The sequence below is a fragment of the Neolamprologus multifasciatus genome, chromosome 16, assembly GCF_963576455.1.
Source record: "Neolamprologus multifasciatus chromosome 16, fNeoMul1.2, whole genome shotgun sequence".
Taxonomy (NCBI): Eukaryota; Metazoa; Chordata; class Actinopteri; order Cichliformes; family Cichlidae; genus Neolamprologus; species Neolamprologus multifasciatus.
Genome location: NC_140454.1, coordinates 8,497,297 through 8,513,219, shown reverse-complemented (window position 1 = coordinate 8,513,219; position 15,923 = coordinate 8,497,297). Strand labels below are relative to the sequence as shown.

At 45.0% G+C, this 15,923-nt stretch overlaps 2 pseudogenes; both read right to left on the bottom strand.

Annotated features, from left to right (window-relative positions):
* Positions 1-9,017: 9,017 nt before the first annotated feature.
* Positions 9,018-10,371, bottom strand: LOC146500231 (trace amine-associated receptor 13c-like; annotated as a pseudogene).
* Positions 10,372-11,309: 938 nt separating this feature from the next.
* Positions 11,310-12,696, bottom strand: LOC146500230 (trace amine-associated receptor 13c-like; annotated as a pseudogene).
* Between the last annotated feature and the right edge of the window lie 3,227 nt (positions 12,697-15,923).

The window sequence follows — 15,923 nt, the reverse complement described above, 5'->3', positions numbered from 1 at the left end:
CACAGTGCAGAGATGGTCGGGCGCGAGAGCGCCAGAGCCGAAGGTCACAGCGTACCAGGGTCCTACCCTGGCCACAATTGGTATGCTGTCTGGACTGGCCTTGCACAGTGCAGAGATGGTCGGAGGAGAGCGAGGAGGCTTTTAAGGACTGTTTTGAGTCTACTGTGTGGGAGGTGCTTTGTGACAACCACGGGGAAGACATCGACAGCCTTGTGACCTGCCTTACAGGCTACATTAACTTCTGTGTGGATAACATCATACCCACCAGGACCATGCAGTGTTTCTCCAACAACAAACCTTGCATTACCCCAGAAATTAAAGCTGTCCTCAAGCAGAAGAGGAGGGCCTTCAAAGCTGGAGACAAGAAGGAGCTGAAAATGGTGCAGAGAGAGCTGATCAGGAATGGGAAGGACAGCTACAGGCAGAAGATGGAAAACAAGTTTCAGCAGAATAATGTTAGTGAAGTCTGGAGAGGCCTTAGAACCATCATTGGCCACACAGATCAAAACTCTCTGCCTGTGGGGGATATGAGGTGGGCAAATGAACTGAATCACTTTTTTAACAGATTTGATTAATCCAGGAGACAGTCTTCAACATCAGCTGAACACTCACCCACTGCAGCTGTTCCCCCTCTGACACCTCAGTCACTTCACACCTCCTCTACTCACCCTGCTCACTACTCCCCACCCCCCAACCACAGCATCCAGCACACGACTAGAGCCTGTCTCTTTCGACCATCCAAGTTAGGAGGGAACTGAGGAGGATCAGAGCCAGTAAGGCAGCGGGTCCAGATGGCATCGGCTCAAGGGTTATCAAGTCCTGCACAGATCGTATGTGTGGGATGATGGAGCACATCTTCAACCTGAGCTTGAGGCTGGGGAGAGCTCCACAGCTCTGGAGATCTTCTTATGTTGTACCAGTGCCAAAGACTCCACGTCCCAAGGACCTCAACAGCTACAGGCCAGTGGTTCTGACATCCCACCTGATGAAGATACTGGCAAGCTTCGACCTGGCACAGCTTCACATCAGTGGACCCGCTTCAGTTTGCCTACCAACCTGGCACTGGAGTCACTGATGATGCCGTCAATCACCTCCTACATCATTTCCTCTCTTACCTGGGGACCACTGGGAGCACTGTGAGATCATGTTCTTTGATTTCTCCAGTGCCTTTAACACCATTCTTCACACAGTTCTGAAGGGCAAGTTGGGGAACACAGGAGTGGACAATCACCTCACAACATGGATGGTGGACTACCTCCCCGACCGACCACATTATGTGAGAACTCAGGGCTGTGTGTCGGACAGGGTCCTCTCCAGTACAGGGGTCCCACAGGGAACATTTCTGGCTCCGTTCCTCTTCACCATCTACACTGCAGACTTCTCCCACAACTCCACCCAGTGCTTCCTGCAGAAGTTCTCTGATTACTCTGCAATAGTCGGCCTCATCACTGATGGGGATGAGAGGGAGTACAGAGAACTGACCCAAGACTTTGTGGTCTGGTACCAGCAGAACTACCTACAGATCAACACTAGTAAAACCAAGAAGCTGGTGGTAGACTTCCACAGGCACAAACATCCTCCACTGCAACTACTAAGCATCCAAGATATGGACATTGAGGCTGTGGATAGCTACAAGTACCTTGGTGTTCATCTGAAAAACAAACTGGACTAGACTCACAATTCAGATGCCCTCTACAGAAAAGGGCAGAGCAGGCTGTACCTGCTGCAGAGCCTGGCCCTCTTTACCCAGTGGAGGTGGTGAGAATGATGGCTAAGCTGTCATCCATGTTGGACAACATCTCCCACCCCATGCAGGAGACTCTGACAGCAGTGAGTAGCTCCTTCAGTGGCAGGCTGCAGCACTCATGATGTGGGACCTAGAGATTTCACAGGTGTTTCTTTCCAACCGCTGTCAGACTCTAAAACATGGTCTCTGTAGATGACCACACATGTGCAGACAGACACACACAAACATCCAATACACCATGATAGCTGTCAAAAGAAAATTGTACACGGTGTGATCAGCTTCATGAAATGTGTCTATTTTTTGGGTCATTAAGCAATCCACATGTCTACGTGACTTTTCACATAAACTCTTGTGTGATAAACTTATTTAGCAACTAACAGCTTCCTCTTTTCTAAGAACATACAGATTTAGAAAAGGGGAACCTCAGCTCTGAGTTCTTAGAATAACTTTGTTATCTTTGTACACACACAAGCTTGTATAAATAAAGAACGCAGACAGTGACAGAGCGCGAGTCCGTGAGTGTCTCCTGCAAATACGAGCGCTCTGTGACCGTCCTCGCGAGTAAAGACAACTGCAGTGTTTGTGTTTTCTAACTCAGGTGTCTTAGCTGAAGAATTGTGGGGTGATTCTTAGAAATCCCCTGTCAATAGCCTTCGCTCAGTCTCCCTTATATGCAATATTATGTGCAATATTTATGTGCTATACCGAGTGCAATTTTTTTCACTTTTTGATTGCAGCCATTTCCCAACTCTCTGTGAATGGTATCAGTGGGTTTTGGTCAGTGATTGTTGATCAACGGTCATGAGAATTTGCATAATTAAGATTAAGGAACTGACCTCCCAGCCCATTGTTCCTCAGTGGGCTGGTTTCAGTTATTATGCAATTGTACCGTTTATAAGATTGGGAAAACCTGCAGGCAGCTGAGACTGAAGAAGTCACTTGGATGAGTGATGAAACATTTCTCCCACAAAACGCTACGTCAAGATGAACAGAATCAACTTTTGGAAATTTACTTTCTTGGATAATTGAGGTAATACCTTACTATAACAGGGTATTTTATTTTATTTTGTTGGTACCTTATTCGATGGTATATAGTATTTTATTCTTGTATGTTATTCTTTTTTATCTTAATCTATTCTATTGTGTTTTTCTTAAAGTTTACGGCTCTTAAACTTGTACTCTCCCCCCTGCTTTTGAATCTTTTAAACCAATAAAAAGATGTAAATAACAATAAGAATAACACCAGACTTTTACCGTTATTGTTTTTACAAAAGTGGAAAAGTCCACAATGTAGGTTTTAATTGCAGGAAATTTTATTAAAGGAATTTAGTAAAGCTAAACCAAAACCAAATAATGAAAATCACAAAAAATATTGAACTCAATTAAACTTTACTCATCTTAGAAACTCTGAGTTTAATCTTATCTTTGGTGAGGAGAAGTTGAAGGAAAGATAATATAGCCAGGCCTACAGATGTGTTCATCCCTGTGTTCAAATCCGCTGGGTCTCACTGCTCTCATGACACACTCCACACGGGAGTCATCAGTAACACAGAACTGAAGACTGGTTTTTGCTGTGTGACGACCCACTGCACCCTGCCTTCCTTTTGGCTCATGTGTGTCTTGTTTGCAGGCATTGGAGAGGCAGAGTTCCCGTTTACAATCAGTGACACTGGCAACACCTGGGCCAGCGTGCCAGGAATCTATATAAAAAGCCTTTAGGGCATAGTTTGGGTTGGTCCTGAGACACCAGGTTGGATTCTAGCTGCGTTAGGCTTGGTTTTTGCTTTTGACACTATTACATGCATCATCTTCCACTCATCCATTCCTTCACACACTACTGATGGTACTGATTACACACACCACTGTTTGTTTTTGACAGTAGGGTTTCTTTTCTGTTTTATTTGTTTTAAAAGAATAAAGCAGCTTGGAATACATTCCTAGCCATGTCTGGGGTTTTCTTTGTCATGACTGTACGGCCTGGTTCGTGACAAGTGGGGGCTCGTCCATTTGCATTTGATTTGTTGGTTGCCGATTTGGATTAGGGTCCCAGTATGGTGGGTTTGTTGATTGATTTGTGTGGTGCCTCAGGTTAGTGTGGCATCAAGCAGGTGTGACCTCTTAGCAGTGATTGTAGGGTTCTCTGGGGTGGTAAGTGTTTTGTGGAGTCTCCCTTTGTAGGTGCAGCGGCGTGTTCCTTTTGGACTCGTTGTTTTGTTTTTGGTTTGTTTTTTTGTGTGATGTGCGGTTAGAGCATTTGTCTCAGGGACACTTCCAGGGCTGTCAGGTGAGTACCCAGCTTGCTGGGGGCCTAACCGGGTTACTGGGTTGAGTGTTTAAAGAGCCCATCGCTAATCTGCATGAAGACTAGGGTTATGGTGTAGGTAAGTTGGGGTAGGCAGGTTAGTATGGGGGAGATTTCCACTTTAGCGAGAAATGTTTGTCTTTAGGGGCACGATTTGACCTGGAGAACCACTGTTTTTTGTTTTTTTTCTCCTGATTGTGTTTTGTTTGTTTTTTTCTTCCTCCTCTTTCCTTTGCTGCGCTCTTTGAGCCTTGCAGCATCATGGCGGGTATAGAGGAGTTTGTTGCTGCACCTTGTGAGAATTTCCTGGATTGCTGTACTAAGGACCAGCTGTTGAAGGTTGCGGATGAGTATGATCTTGATTTGAGTGGGCTTGGGGATAAACATCGCAAAGATACTGTGAAATCTGCGGTTAAGTTACAGTTAGTTGAAAAGGGTGTTTTGGTGGCTGGGCAACAGAAAACTGGTCAGCCAGTAACTGTGCCGTTGAGTTTTTCCAGGAAACCTAACTATTCAGCAGCAAAAGGAGCTGATGTTATTGCAAATTTCTTTTGAAAAGGAAAAGCAACAGTTGGAGCCGGAGAAATAGAAGATGGACATGGAAAAAACAAATCTGGAGGCTGACAAGCACGTGGAGATTGAAAGGTTGCGATGGGAGACTGAGCAGGCAAAGACAGATTTGCAGAATACTCGTCTAACTTTGGTTAAAGAGGGTAAGCTTTCAGGGAACGTCTTGTTGGATGAAGGACGTTCATCTTTTTCATCTCCTGATATGGTGAGAAATTTGCGTCTCTTACCTAAGTTTAATGAGGAAGACCCTGATGTTTTTTTCTCATTGTTTGAACGTGTCGCAGAGGCAGGAAAGTGGTCAGATTCTGAACAGATTCTGCTTTTGCAGTGTGTGTTGTGTGGGAGGGCGCAAGAGGCATATGCGTCATTGGGCAGTGATGGTTTGACGTACAAGTCTGTTAAGGATGCTGTGTTGAAGGCGTATGAGTTGGTCCCTGAAGCTTATTGTCAACGGTTTAGGACATGGGAGAAGAAGGTTGCTCAGTCGCATTTGGAGTTTGTGAAGGAGATAACGAACCATTTTAACCGCTGGTGTGTGGCTTCTGGGGTCAATGATTTTGGGGGCTTGTGTGATTTAATAATTATGGAACAGTTTAAGAACACTCTGCCTTGGCAGGTGGCCACATATTTGACGGTATGCAGGGTTAAATCTGTTTTGGAGGCTGCCTGTTTGGCTGATGAATATGTTCTTGCTCATAAGAACCAGTATGAGTATTTTGGGAAGCCTGTGGAACATCAAAGTGGTGCTAAGTCACTTGATGTTTCTGTTAGGGTTCCAGTTCAGGTGTCCAGGACAGGTTCAAGCTCAGGCAGGGATGTGTGTAATTATTGTCAGGAGTCTGGTCATTGGAAGGTGAATTGTCCCGTACTCCTGGCGAGAAACCGCTCTGGGGGGGTGGGGTAAACAGGTGAATCCTATTGCACTAGCTGCAAGCATTCCTGTTCCTTTGGGTTTGGACAGAGGGTATGGTGAGAACATGGAATGTGACATGTTTGACGGGCCTAGGAAGTCTTTGATGTCTTTTGTCCGTGGTGGGTTTGTTACCCTGCCTGGGGTGGACACGAAAGTCTCAGTTAGGATCTTGAGAGACACTGGCGCTGTCAACTCTTATGCTGTGGGGTCCATTCTCCCATTTTCAGATGAGACGGCTACTGGGGATAAGATGCTTATGCGAGGAATGGGGATGATGGTGGTTCCGGTTCCGGTGAATAGGTTGAATATTGAGTGCGAATTGGTACATGGTGAGGTTTTAGTGGGGGTTAGGCCTGCATTGCGGGTGGAAGGGGTGGATATCATTCTAGGTAATGATTTGGCTGGAGGTTGTGTGTGGGGAAAGGTGTCATCAGCACCAGTAGTTACGGATTCGCCTTCTAGGTTAGATCGGTTGGATAGTGCCAGCAGTCGTCACTTCTCTTACCTGGCCTGTGCTGTTACACGGGCAATGAGTAAAGGTGAGTGTACAGAAGCCGCTGTTGAGGATGAACCTGTTTTACTGACTTTGCCAGCTTCGCCTCTGGATGTCCCCCGCAGTGAGTTGATGAGTGCGCAGAGGGCTGACCCAAACTTGGAACGGCAGTTGGAGTCTGTGTTGTCAGCTCCGGAGGTGAAAAGTGGGGCTGGTGGCTATTTTTTGCAGGATGGTGTTCTGGTGAGTAAGTGGGTGCCCCATGGGGAGGACTTTGTGGGGGATCCAGTGTTCCAGGTAGTAATTCCATCAAAGTATCGTGGTCAGGTGTTGAACCTAGCTCATGATAGGTCAGGGCACTTGGGTGTGCGTAAGACATATGATAGAGTTTTGCGTAATTTATTTTGGCCACATTTGAAGAAGGATGTATCATTACACATCAGAAACTGCAAAATTTGTCAGTTGGCTGGTAAGCCAAATCAGGTTGTTAAACCTGCTCCATTGCAGCCGATTCCTGCTTTTAGCCAGCCTTTCAAGTACCTGCTTATTGATTGCGTTGGGCCATTGCCACATGCCAAGTCTGGTAGTCAGTATGTTATATCGGTTATGTGCCAAAGCACCCAATATCCAGCAGCATACCCCTTGTGGACAATTACAGCTAAGCCGGTGATGAAGGCCTTGATGCAGTTTATTTCTGTTTGGCATCCCTAGGGTCGACCAGGGATCTAATTTCTCTTCCCGTTTGATGTGTTGAAAATGTTGGGGGTCAAACATAATCAGTCATCGGCCTATCATGCACAGAGTCAGGGAACATTTTGAACATTTTCACCAGACGCTCAAGTTCCTTCTGCGAGCATATTGTGTTGAGCTGGGGGGTGACTGGGAAGAGGGGCTTCCATGGTTGCTTTTAGCTGCACGGGAGGTGGTGCAGGAAAGTACTGGGTTTAGCCCAAATGACTTAGTGTTTGGCCATACTGTGAGGGGCCCACTGTCTCTGTTTAAGGATGGGTGGATGGAAGCAGACCCACCCATGAATATGATTGACTATGTGAATGGCTTTAGACACAGGTTATATGTTGCAGGTGAGCTGGCAAGAGGCACGTTGGCAATCCTGCTTTGGCAGTTAATGAAGTAAGTGTCATCACAAGGGAAGGTTCCGATGCAGATGTCGAACCGGATGAGGGGTTGTTGTCTGGGCACCTGAAGAATTCGGAAACCCTTGAGAACTTAGGGGGTGTCTTCTGGGGCATTTACCTAACACCCAGGCAGCTGAACTTGAAGGTCTTCTTATGAAGTATTCAGGTTTATGTGGTGATGTGCCTTCTCGTACAGACTGGGTGGAGTATGATATTGATGTAGGGGAGGTGCAGCCTATTCGGCAGCATTTCTATAGAGTTTCTCCTAAGCGTGAGTATCTGGATGCTGAGGTAGTGTACATGGTTAAGCATGACATCGCTGAGCCTTCTTCATCTAGTTGGGCGTCTCCGTGTTTGTTAGTACCTAAGAGTAGTAACACACCAAGGTTCTGTACTGACTTTCGAAAAGTTAACCGGGTTACCAAACCTGACTACTTTCCATTGCCTCATATAGAGGACTGTGTGGACCAAGTTGGTGCAGCCAAGTATGTCAGCAAGTTTGATCTGCTGAAAGGCTATTGGCAGGTTCCCCTGTCCAAGAGAGCGCAGGAAGTGGCAACATTTATTATTCCATCAGGGCTGTATTCTTAGAAAGTAATGCCGTTTGGGTTGAGGAATGCACCAGCCACATTTCAGCGTCTTATGAATCGTGTTGTGGCTGGGTTGGCGGGTTGCGCTGTATATTTAGATGACTTGGTCGTCTACAGTGACTCTTGGGCTTCTCATGTACAGAGAATTAGGGCTCTGTTTGACCGTTTGATGGAGGCAAACCTCACAGTAAATCTTGCGAAATGTGATTTTGCTCGGGCTACTGTAACTTACCTGGGTCGGGTGAAACCTGGCAACATGACTACAAAAAAACAACGCTGTGGTCCCTGAATCTAAAGAAAAGCCACACACTGAGCAGCAGGTATATTCTTGCCTCGATGTCCACCTTTTTTGTAGCGTTTGTGTTGCATATTAATTACGTCACAGGGCGCTCGGACGCGCTGCTATTATAATAACCACGCAGGTTAGGTTGTACTGGATTTTAATGTAAAACCAGTCAATCTGAGGCGATCAGTGGTTAGTCAATCCGAGGTAAGTACTAATGGAAAAAGGGGCTTATGTATGGAAGAGGTCAGGAGGGAGGTACAACAGTACAACTTTAGAAACATTTTGACAACATGGTGGATATGCCATGGTGTCATGGTTTTGTACTGTGTTGCAAAAAGTGGTGCTGGTGCTTTCATACCCTCCACAACATTTGAACCATTACATTGTTGCAATAGACAAAAACAGGCAAAACTATGAAAGCTATAGTGTTTACAGTTATTTTCTGCTGTTTTAACATAAAAAAGATACAATTATCCATTACTCGTTTCTTTTTTTGTAAGAAATATGACCGAAAACACAATTAGCTAGCAGCTAATTCCTGATGCCACAGTTGTATTCTGTTTCTGACGATATTTCAGGCAGTATGTGAAGAACACATTTGAACAGACAATGATATCATTTACAAAATGATATCATTGTCTGTTCAAAGGTGAAGAACACCTTTGAACAATGATCTTTTACAAAATGAAAAAAAGACATGAACCATGAAACAGTTTCTGAATATTGTGACCAATTAATGATTATATTTGAATAAAAAACAAACAAACGAGAAAAAAACACTTCCCTTTTATTTCTATGGCATTAATAGTGGCCTCAACAGGAGAATACAGCACCTTCCCTCTGTTTCCCTCTCTTAATTGCAGAATCAGACAAAAATACAGAATTATTTCAAAAATGATTACAGAAACTGTCATTGATCTGGATAAACATAAATATCCTGGATATGTAATAATTTCAAATTTTTAGAATATGCCTAGAAGGTGAACAATACACCTTATTCTCCTTGTTCTCTTAAAGAGACAGAAAGGGTTTTAACAACTGGTTGTTCAGTTTTTATCATAAACATCTTTTTGGAAAGATCTCTTTCTTCTACAGTATGCTGACCTCACAGGAGCCAGGCTGCAGTATCTGTAGAGTGACAACTAATTTCACAGCTTTTCTAAACCAGGGGTAGAACATAGCGTAAATCAAAGGATTTAGACAGGAGTTAAAATAATACACATAGAACACAATGGATGCAGATGAGCTGTTGATCAACTCGTTTCCTAAAAGTGAAACAATGTAATATGGGCAGAAACCTAATAGAAACACAAGAACAAGAACACCCAGTGTCCTGGCTGCTTTTATCTCTGATTTCTTTGCTGTTAGAGTCACTGAGAGCTGCAGTGTGACAGCTGTAACATGAGAGCGCATGGCACGGGCCTGAGACACAGCCACCACAAACACTCTCATATACAGAAATACGATGACAGTAACTGGAGCAATAAAAGTTAAAACAATATCAGTGGTTCCTACAATGTAGTCTATGACAAATACACATTCTCCATAACAGGAAGTATGTCGTTCTCGTTGAAGCAGGTCGTTCTTTATAAATAGTATGTTGTAAAAAAACAGAGCAGAGCCAACACAGACAGACGCAGAGTTTCACTCTTCTCTCTGTGATTCTGGTGGGGTAATGCAGAGGGTCACAAATAGCCACATAGCGGTCGACTGATATCAGCACCATAATGCCCACTGAGGCAGAGGTAATGATGTAGAATACATAACTAAACACTAAACATGTAAGCTGACCAAGAAACCAACAAGATGTGTCTCGTAGGATTTTGCCGGCATCATCAACAGACCAATGAGAAAGTCTGAGACAGCCAGAGAGAGGAGGAGGATGTTAGTGGGTGTGTGGAGCTGTCTGAAAGAAGAGAGAGAAACATCAACAAGTCATTATTTCTATACTAAAACAATCTAAACAAACAAAATTATTACAGCTGTCCTATCCGAAGTGTAGACAGTTGAAAGGGTAGAAGATAGAATCTATAGATTTGCACATTATTGTCCGATAATAGTCTACCCATAAGATATAAATTAACTTAAATTTAGTCGTAATTAGTAGTAGAGTTGTAGTAGTAGTAGCCACAGCAGAAGTTTAAAAAAAGTAAATCTCTGCCTGAAGTGGGAGACTGAGACAATGACGAGAAGGTTGAGAGCCACAGTTAGCAGAGAGACTGAAAACACCACAACGTAAAAGAGCAAAACTTGAGACAGAGATGTTTTAGGCTTCTTGCAGGAGGTGTTGAAGAGTTGTGGAAAGCAGAGCTCTGCTTCATTCTGGGTCTCCATCTTCACACACCTGCAGAGAGCTGCAGCTCTGGTCGGTGTTGTGACCAGAATTAGTAATATAACTGATCCCCACACTTTCTCTCAACTCCTCCCCCCTTCCCTTCGTCTTGGCCAATAGCTTCACTATTTTCTTCCTGTAGTCCTGCCTCTCTCTTTTCTACCCTCCTTTCAGGTGAACATTTATTGTAACGCAATCCCTCAATAATTCAAATTCATATTAAAAGTTTCTGTTACTTTTTAAAAACTCTGCTGTCAATCACCATTTATTTCTTTTATGAAACGTATTTTATTAAATCACACATTTGGTAAGTCAGACTCTCAAATTAGTGTCTTCAGAGTTTTGCTTCAACCGCACACACATACACCCACACACACACTCTGATAATTTTCAATCACATAAAGCTGGATATTAAGACTTTTTTTTAGCATCTGTTAGCTGTGATGTAAAGGTACCAAAGGGGGCATTGCAGTCTCTTTCTACCCCAGGTCTCAAGATACACTCCACATAGGAGTCATCAGTCACACAGGGCTAAAGACTGGTTTGCAGCTGCCTGGTAACAAGGCAACTTGAAAAGCTGGAATCTTCCCTCTGAGTAGCCACAGCAACATTTTGGTGATTAAAGCAATCATGTTGTGGTTTTTGTGACACTGTTTTCAACCAGTCTGACCCAGTGATAGCCGGCAACCAATCGGCAAATAGTATCAGAATGCACATTTTGTTGCTAGTGACAGGGGGTTGCCAGTGGGTTGTTAACCCTTTTCTAGGCCTCTATAATTGAAACCAGCACTATTTGACAACCAGTGTTGGGGTTATTACTCAAGAAATGTAATGTATGGCATATTACTTGTTAAATGTCGTAAAAATTTATGTAGTACATTACTGATAGAGAAAGTAATTTGGTATACCATTTGGTACATTAAGGGAAGATTTCTTTTTTCTACAGTATGCTGACCTCACAGGAGCCAGGCTGCAGTATCTGTAGAGTGACAACTAATTTCACAGCTTTTCTAAACCAGGGGTAGAACATAGCGTAAATCAAAGGATTTAGACAGGAGTTAAAATAATACAGATAGATCACAATGGATGCAGATGAGCTGTTGAACAACTCGTTTCCTAAAAGTGAAACAATGTAATATGGGCAGAAACCTAATAGAAACACAAGAACAAGAACACCCAGTGTCCTGGCTGCTTTTATCTCTGATTTCTTTGCTGTTAGAGTCACTGAGAGCTGCAGTGTGACAGCTGTAACATGAGAGCGCATGGCACGGGCCTGAGACACAGCCACAACAAATACTCTCATATAAAGAAATACGATGACAGTAACTGGAGCAATAAAAGTTAAAACAATATCAGTGGTTCCTACAATGTAGTCTATGACAAATACACATTCTCCATAACAGGAAGTATGTCGTTCTCGTTAAAGCAGGTCGTTCTTTATAAATAGTATGTTGTAAAAAACAGAGCAGAGCCAACACAGACAGACGCAGAGTTTCACTCTTCTCTCTGTGATTCTGGTTGGGTAATGCAGAGGGTCACAAATAGCCACATAGCGGTCGACTGATATCAGCACCATGTTGCCCACTGAGGCAGAGGCAATGATGTAGGATGCATAATTATACAGTGAACATGTGAGCTGACCAAGAAACCAACACGCTGTATTTCGCAGGATTTCTCCAGGCATAAACAGAAGACCAATGAGAAAGTCAGTGACAGCCAGAGAAAGGAGCAGGATGTTAGTGGGTGTGTGGAGCTGCCTAGAAAGACAGGAAGATATAATTTTTTAAAAAGTCAACAGAAAGAAACTATTCAAACAGGTATAACAAATCAGGTATAGACTTGTAAAGCCACAGCAGCAGGTAAAAAATATGAAACTCTGCCTGAAGTGGGAGACTGCAATGATGATGAGCAGGTTGAGAATCACAGTCAGCAGAGACATTGAGGACACAACAGTATAAATGAGCAAAACTTGAGACAGAGGAGTTGTAGGTTTCTTGCGGGAGATGTTGAAGAGTTGTGGAAAGCAGAGCTCTGCTCCATCCTGAGTATCCATCTCCACAGACCTGCACAGAGCTCCAGCTCTGGCAGAGTTATGACTAGAATTAGTCATATAACTGATCCCCACACCACATCCTCTCAACTCCTCCCCTCTTCTTTCTTTCAGTTTTTATTGGACATTGATTTCCCCCTTCGCTTCGTCTTGGCCAAAAGGTTCACTATTTTCTTCCTGTAGTCCTGCCTCTCTCTCTTTTCTACATTCCTTTTGGATATGTTGTACTTGTGTTTTTTTTATTGTGTCCTAATCTCTCTTTCTCTGTTCATTCTAGGTCAGAAATGGAAGTCTCAGTAATTTAATTCACTCAACTTGTCAATCGGTAGGCCCACAAACCCCTATACAGGATGTCGATTTCAGCTCGCTGATTTAAAAAAAAGGGTCCTAATCCCTGATCCTATGAGTCTTGCCCAGTGGACAATGCAGAATTCTGATGCTGATGTGGGTGAGGGCACTCGCCCAGTACTGGCTACCTCGAAATCAGCCAGGTGTTTTCCATACTAACCCTGATAAGACGTAACCTGAGTAGCTTATTTAACATGGCACTTGTTATTTCTGGTATTATTTTAGTAGCTTGGAAGGAAGGGTAACCTATGGGAGCTATTTGCACTAATAAAAAAGAATCCTCATTGTTACAGCAATAAAGGATGAATGTGGAAACATACTTACCACCCCAAATTATATTAGTATTCAGTTCAGTCATTTTATGAAAATTTGTATACTTCTGAAGCCTGTAATGCAGCCTTAGTGGAAGATTTTTTTTTGTAATTTGGCTATGGACACTCTCATTTGGATAAATCCAAATTGAAGAATGACATTACGCCATCAGAAATAAAAGAGTGTGGTGAGGCCTGGTCGCCGGTGTCGTGCGGACGCACCTGCACAGCATCCGCTATCACGCCCGCCGTGTTTAAAACCACGGGGAAGCAGGGGTTGAGAGAGTTGTGGTGTGATGTTATGTGCGGCTGGCAGCTTGTGAGCTGCAGTATGAATGACTAAAGATGGCTCTGATTAACAATTTCTGGAGTGGTGGAGGAGTGAGAGGGTCCGTGCCCGCTGGAGGAGGGGGAGCTGCTACAGCTGGAGATGGAGGAGACACACGAGGGTCCTCTCCAACCGGGAGTGGTGGAGGAACTGTGTGGGAAAATGGTGGTCCCCATGTCAGGGGAGCCTTCTCGACCTGGGTCCGAGGTCGAGGCGCGAGTTGCTCCAGAGTGACAAATGCCGGCCCAGCCGCCTGAGCGGGAGCTCACGGCCGTCCCTGCAGGGTCGTGCCGGCTCGCCAGGTGGCCTCCGGACCAGCATTGTCGTCGCTGCTGGAGGCGGGGCCGGACTCCAGACCAGCGTTGCTGCCACCACGGGAGGCGTGGGCAGCCTACAGAAGGGACACGGCCCTGTCGCCATGTTGGAAGCTGGCTGGGGGGAGTAGGTTCGGCCAGATGGCTCCCCAGCCTCAATCGGGCGATGGGGGTGTGTGGTGAGGCTCTGATTAATGATTTCTGGACCCACCGTGTCTCATTCACACCACAATAAGGCTATCAAAAAATTTAAATATGGTATGGTCCGGTCCATATAGATTTCCCATCTAGCAAGAAACAGTTATAGGGTCTGCCGTCGTATCTTTACTGTAAACATACCACGGCAGACACAATGAGAAATGCAATAGTATTCATCACGCTACTTGCACGACGCTTCATACTTTTCAATTGGTAATAAGCTTCCCCTCCAGCTCATAAGCTATGGATAGAGGATATTATGTTCCATCTGAAGCTTGAACATTTGAAAAATACTTTTAACGACTCTCTTCAGAAATACAGTATAGACAGTACAGACTTGGCAGTGATTTCTTTGTTACTTTAAGACAGAATTCTTACGGCAGCTCTGCTTCTTTCTTATTTTCCTCTTTACTTCTCTTAACCTTTAACTTAGGTCTTAGTAATTAGATTCTGCTATCATGCACTACCATTTCGTGCGAGTTCTGGTCATTTTTTTCTGTCTTTTACCTGTGTTTGGAGACCTGGCGCATGGCTCCTTTGTTTATATTAGGGATCAGCTGTTAGCACTGTGCCCTGCAGCTGCAGCTGTGCTACTGGCGGACAGACCTGACATCCCCAGTGAGGTGAGGAGGAAGAAAAGGGGGTGTCGTGCCTGGAGGGAGCGTTGTCGCATCGGAGACGTTACAGACATCTCTCCCTTTTTGATCATGGGAAATGTGAGATCACTCCCTAATAAGATGGAAGAGCTATAACGATGCCAACCTGGTCAGTCTCTCCCTCCCCCAGGAAGATCTGATCACAACATGGTGCACCTTGTTCCTGTATATGAGCCTTTAGTGTGCAGGGAGCGACCAATTGCCCGCACAGTGCAGAGATGGTCGGGCGCGAGAGCGCCAGAGCCGAAGGTCACAGCGTACCAGGGTCCTACCCTGGCCACAATTGGTATGCTGTCTGGACTGGCCTTGCACAGTGCAGAGATGGTCGGAGGAGAGCGAGGAGGCTTTTAAGGACTGTTTTGAGTCTACTGTGTGGGAGGTGCTTTGTGACAACCACGGGGAAGGACATCGACAGCCTGTGGACCTGCCTTACAGGCTACATTAACTTCTGTGTGGATAACATCATACCCACCAGGACCATGCAGTGTTTCTCCAACAACAAACCTTGCATTACCCCAGAAATTAAAGCTGTCCTCAAGCAGAAGAGGAGGGCCTTCAAAGCTGGAGACAAGAAGGAGCTGAAAATGGTGCAGAGAGAGCTGATCAGGAATGGGAAGGACAGCTACAGGCAGAAGATGGAAAACAAGTTTCAGCAGAATAATGTTAGTGAAGTCTGGAGAGGCCTTAGAACCATCATTGGCCACACAGATCAAAACTCTCTGCCTGTGGGGGATATGAGGTGGGCAAATGAACTGAATCACTTTTTTAACAGATTTGATTAATCCAGGAGACAGTCTTCAACATCAGCTGAACACTCACCCACTGCAGCTGTTCCCCCTCTGACACCTCAGTCACTTCACACCTCCTCTACTCACCCTGCTCCACTACTCCCCACCCCCCAACCACAGCATCCAGCACACGACTAGAGCCTGTCTCTTTCGACCATCCAAGTTAGGAGGGAACTGAGGAGGATCAGAGCCAGTAAGGCAGCGGGTCCAGATGGCATCGGCTCAAGGGTTATCAAGTCCTGCACAGATCGTATGTGTGGGATGATGGAGCACATCTTCAACCTGAGCTTGAGGCTGGGGAGAGCTCCACAGCTCTGGAGATCTTCTTATGTTGTACCAGTGCCAAAGACTCCACGTCCCAAGGACCTCAACAGCTACAGGCCAGTGGTTCTGACATCCCACCTGATGAAGATACTGGCAAGCTTCGACCTGGCACAGCTTCACATCAGTGGACCCGCTTCAGTTTGCCTACCAACCTGGCACTGGAGTCACTGATGATGCCGTCAATCACCTCCTACATCATTTCCTCTCTTACCTGGGGACCACTGGGAGCACTGTGAG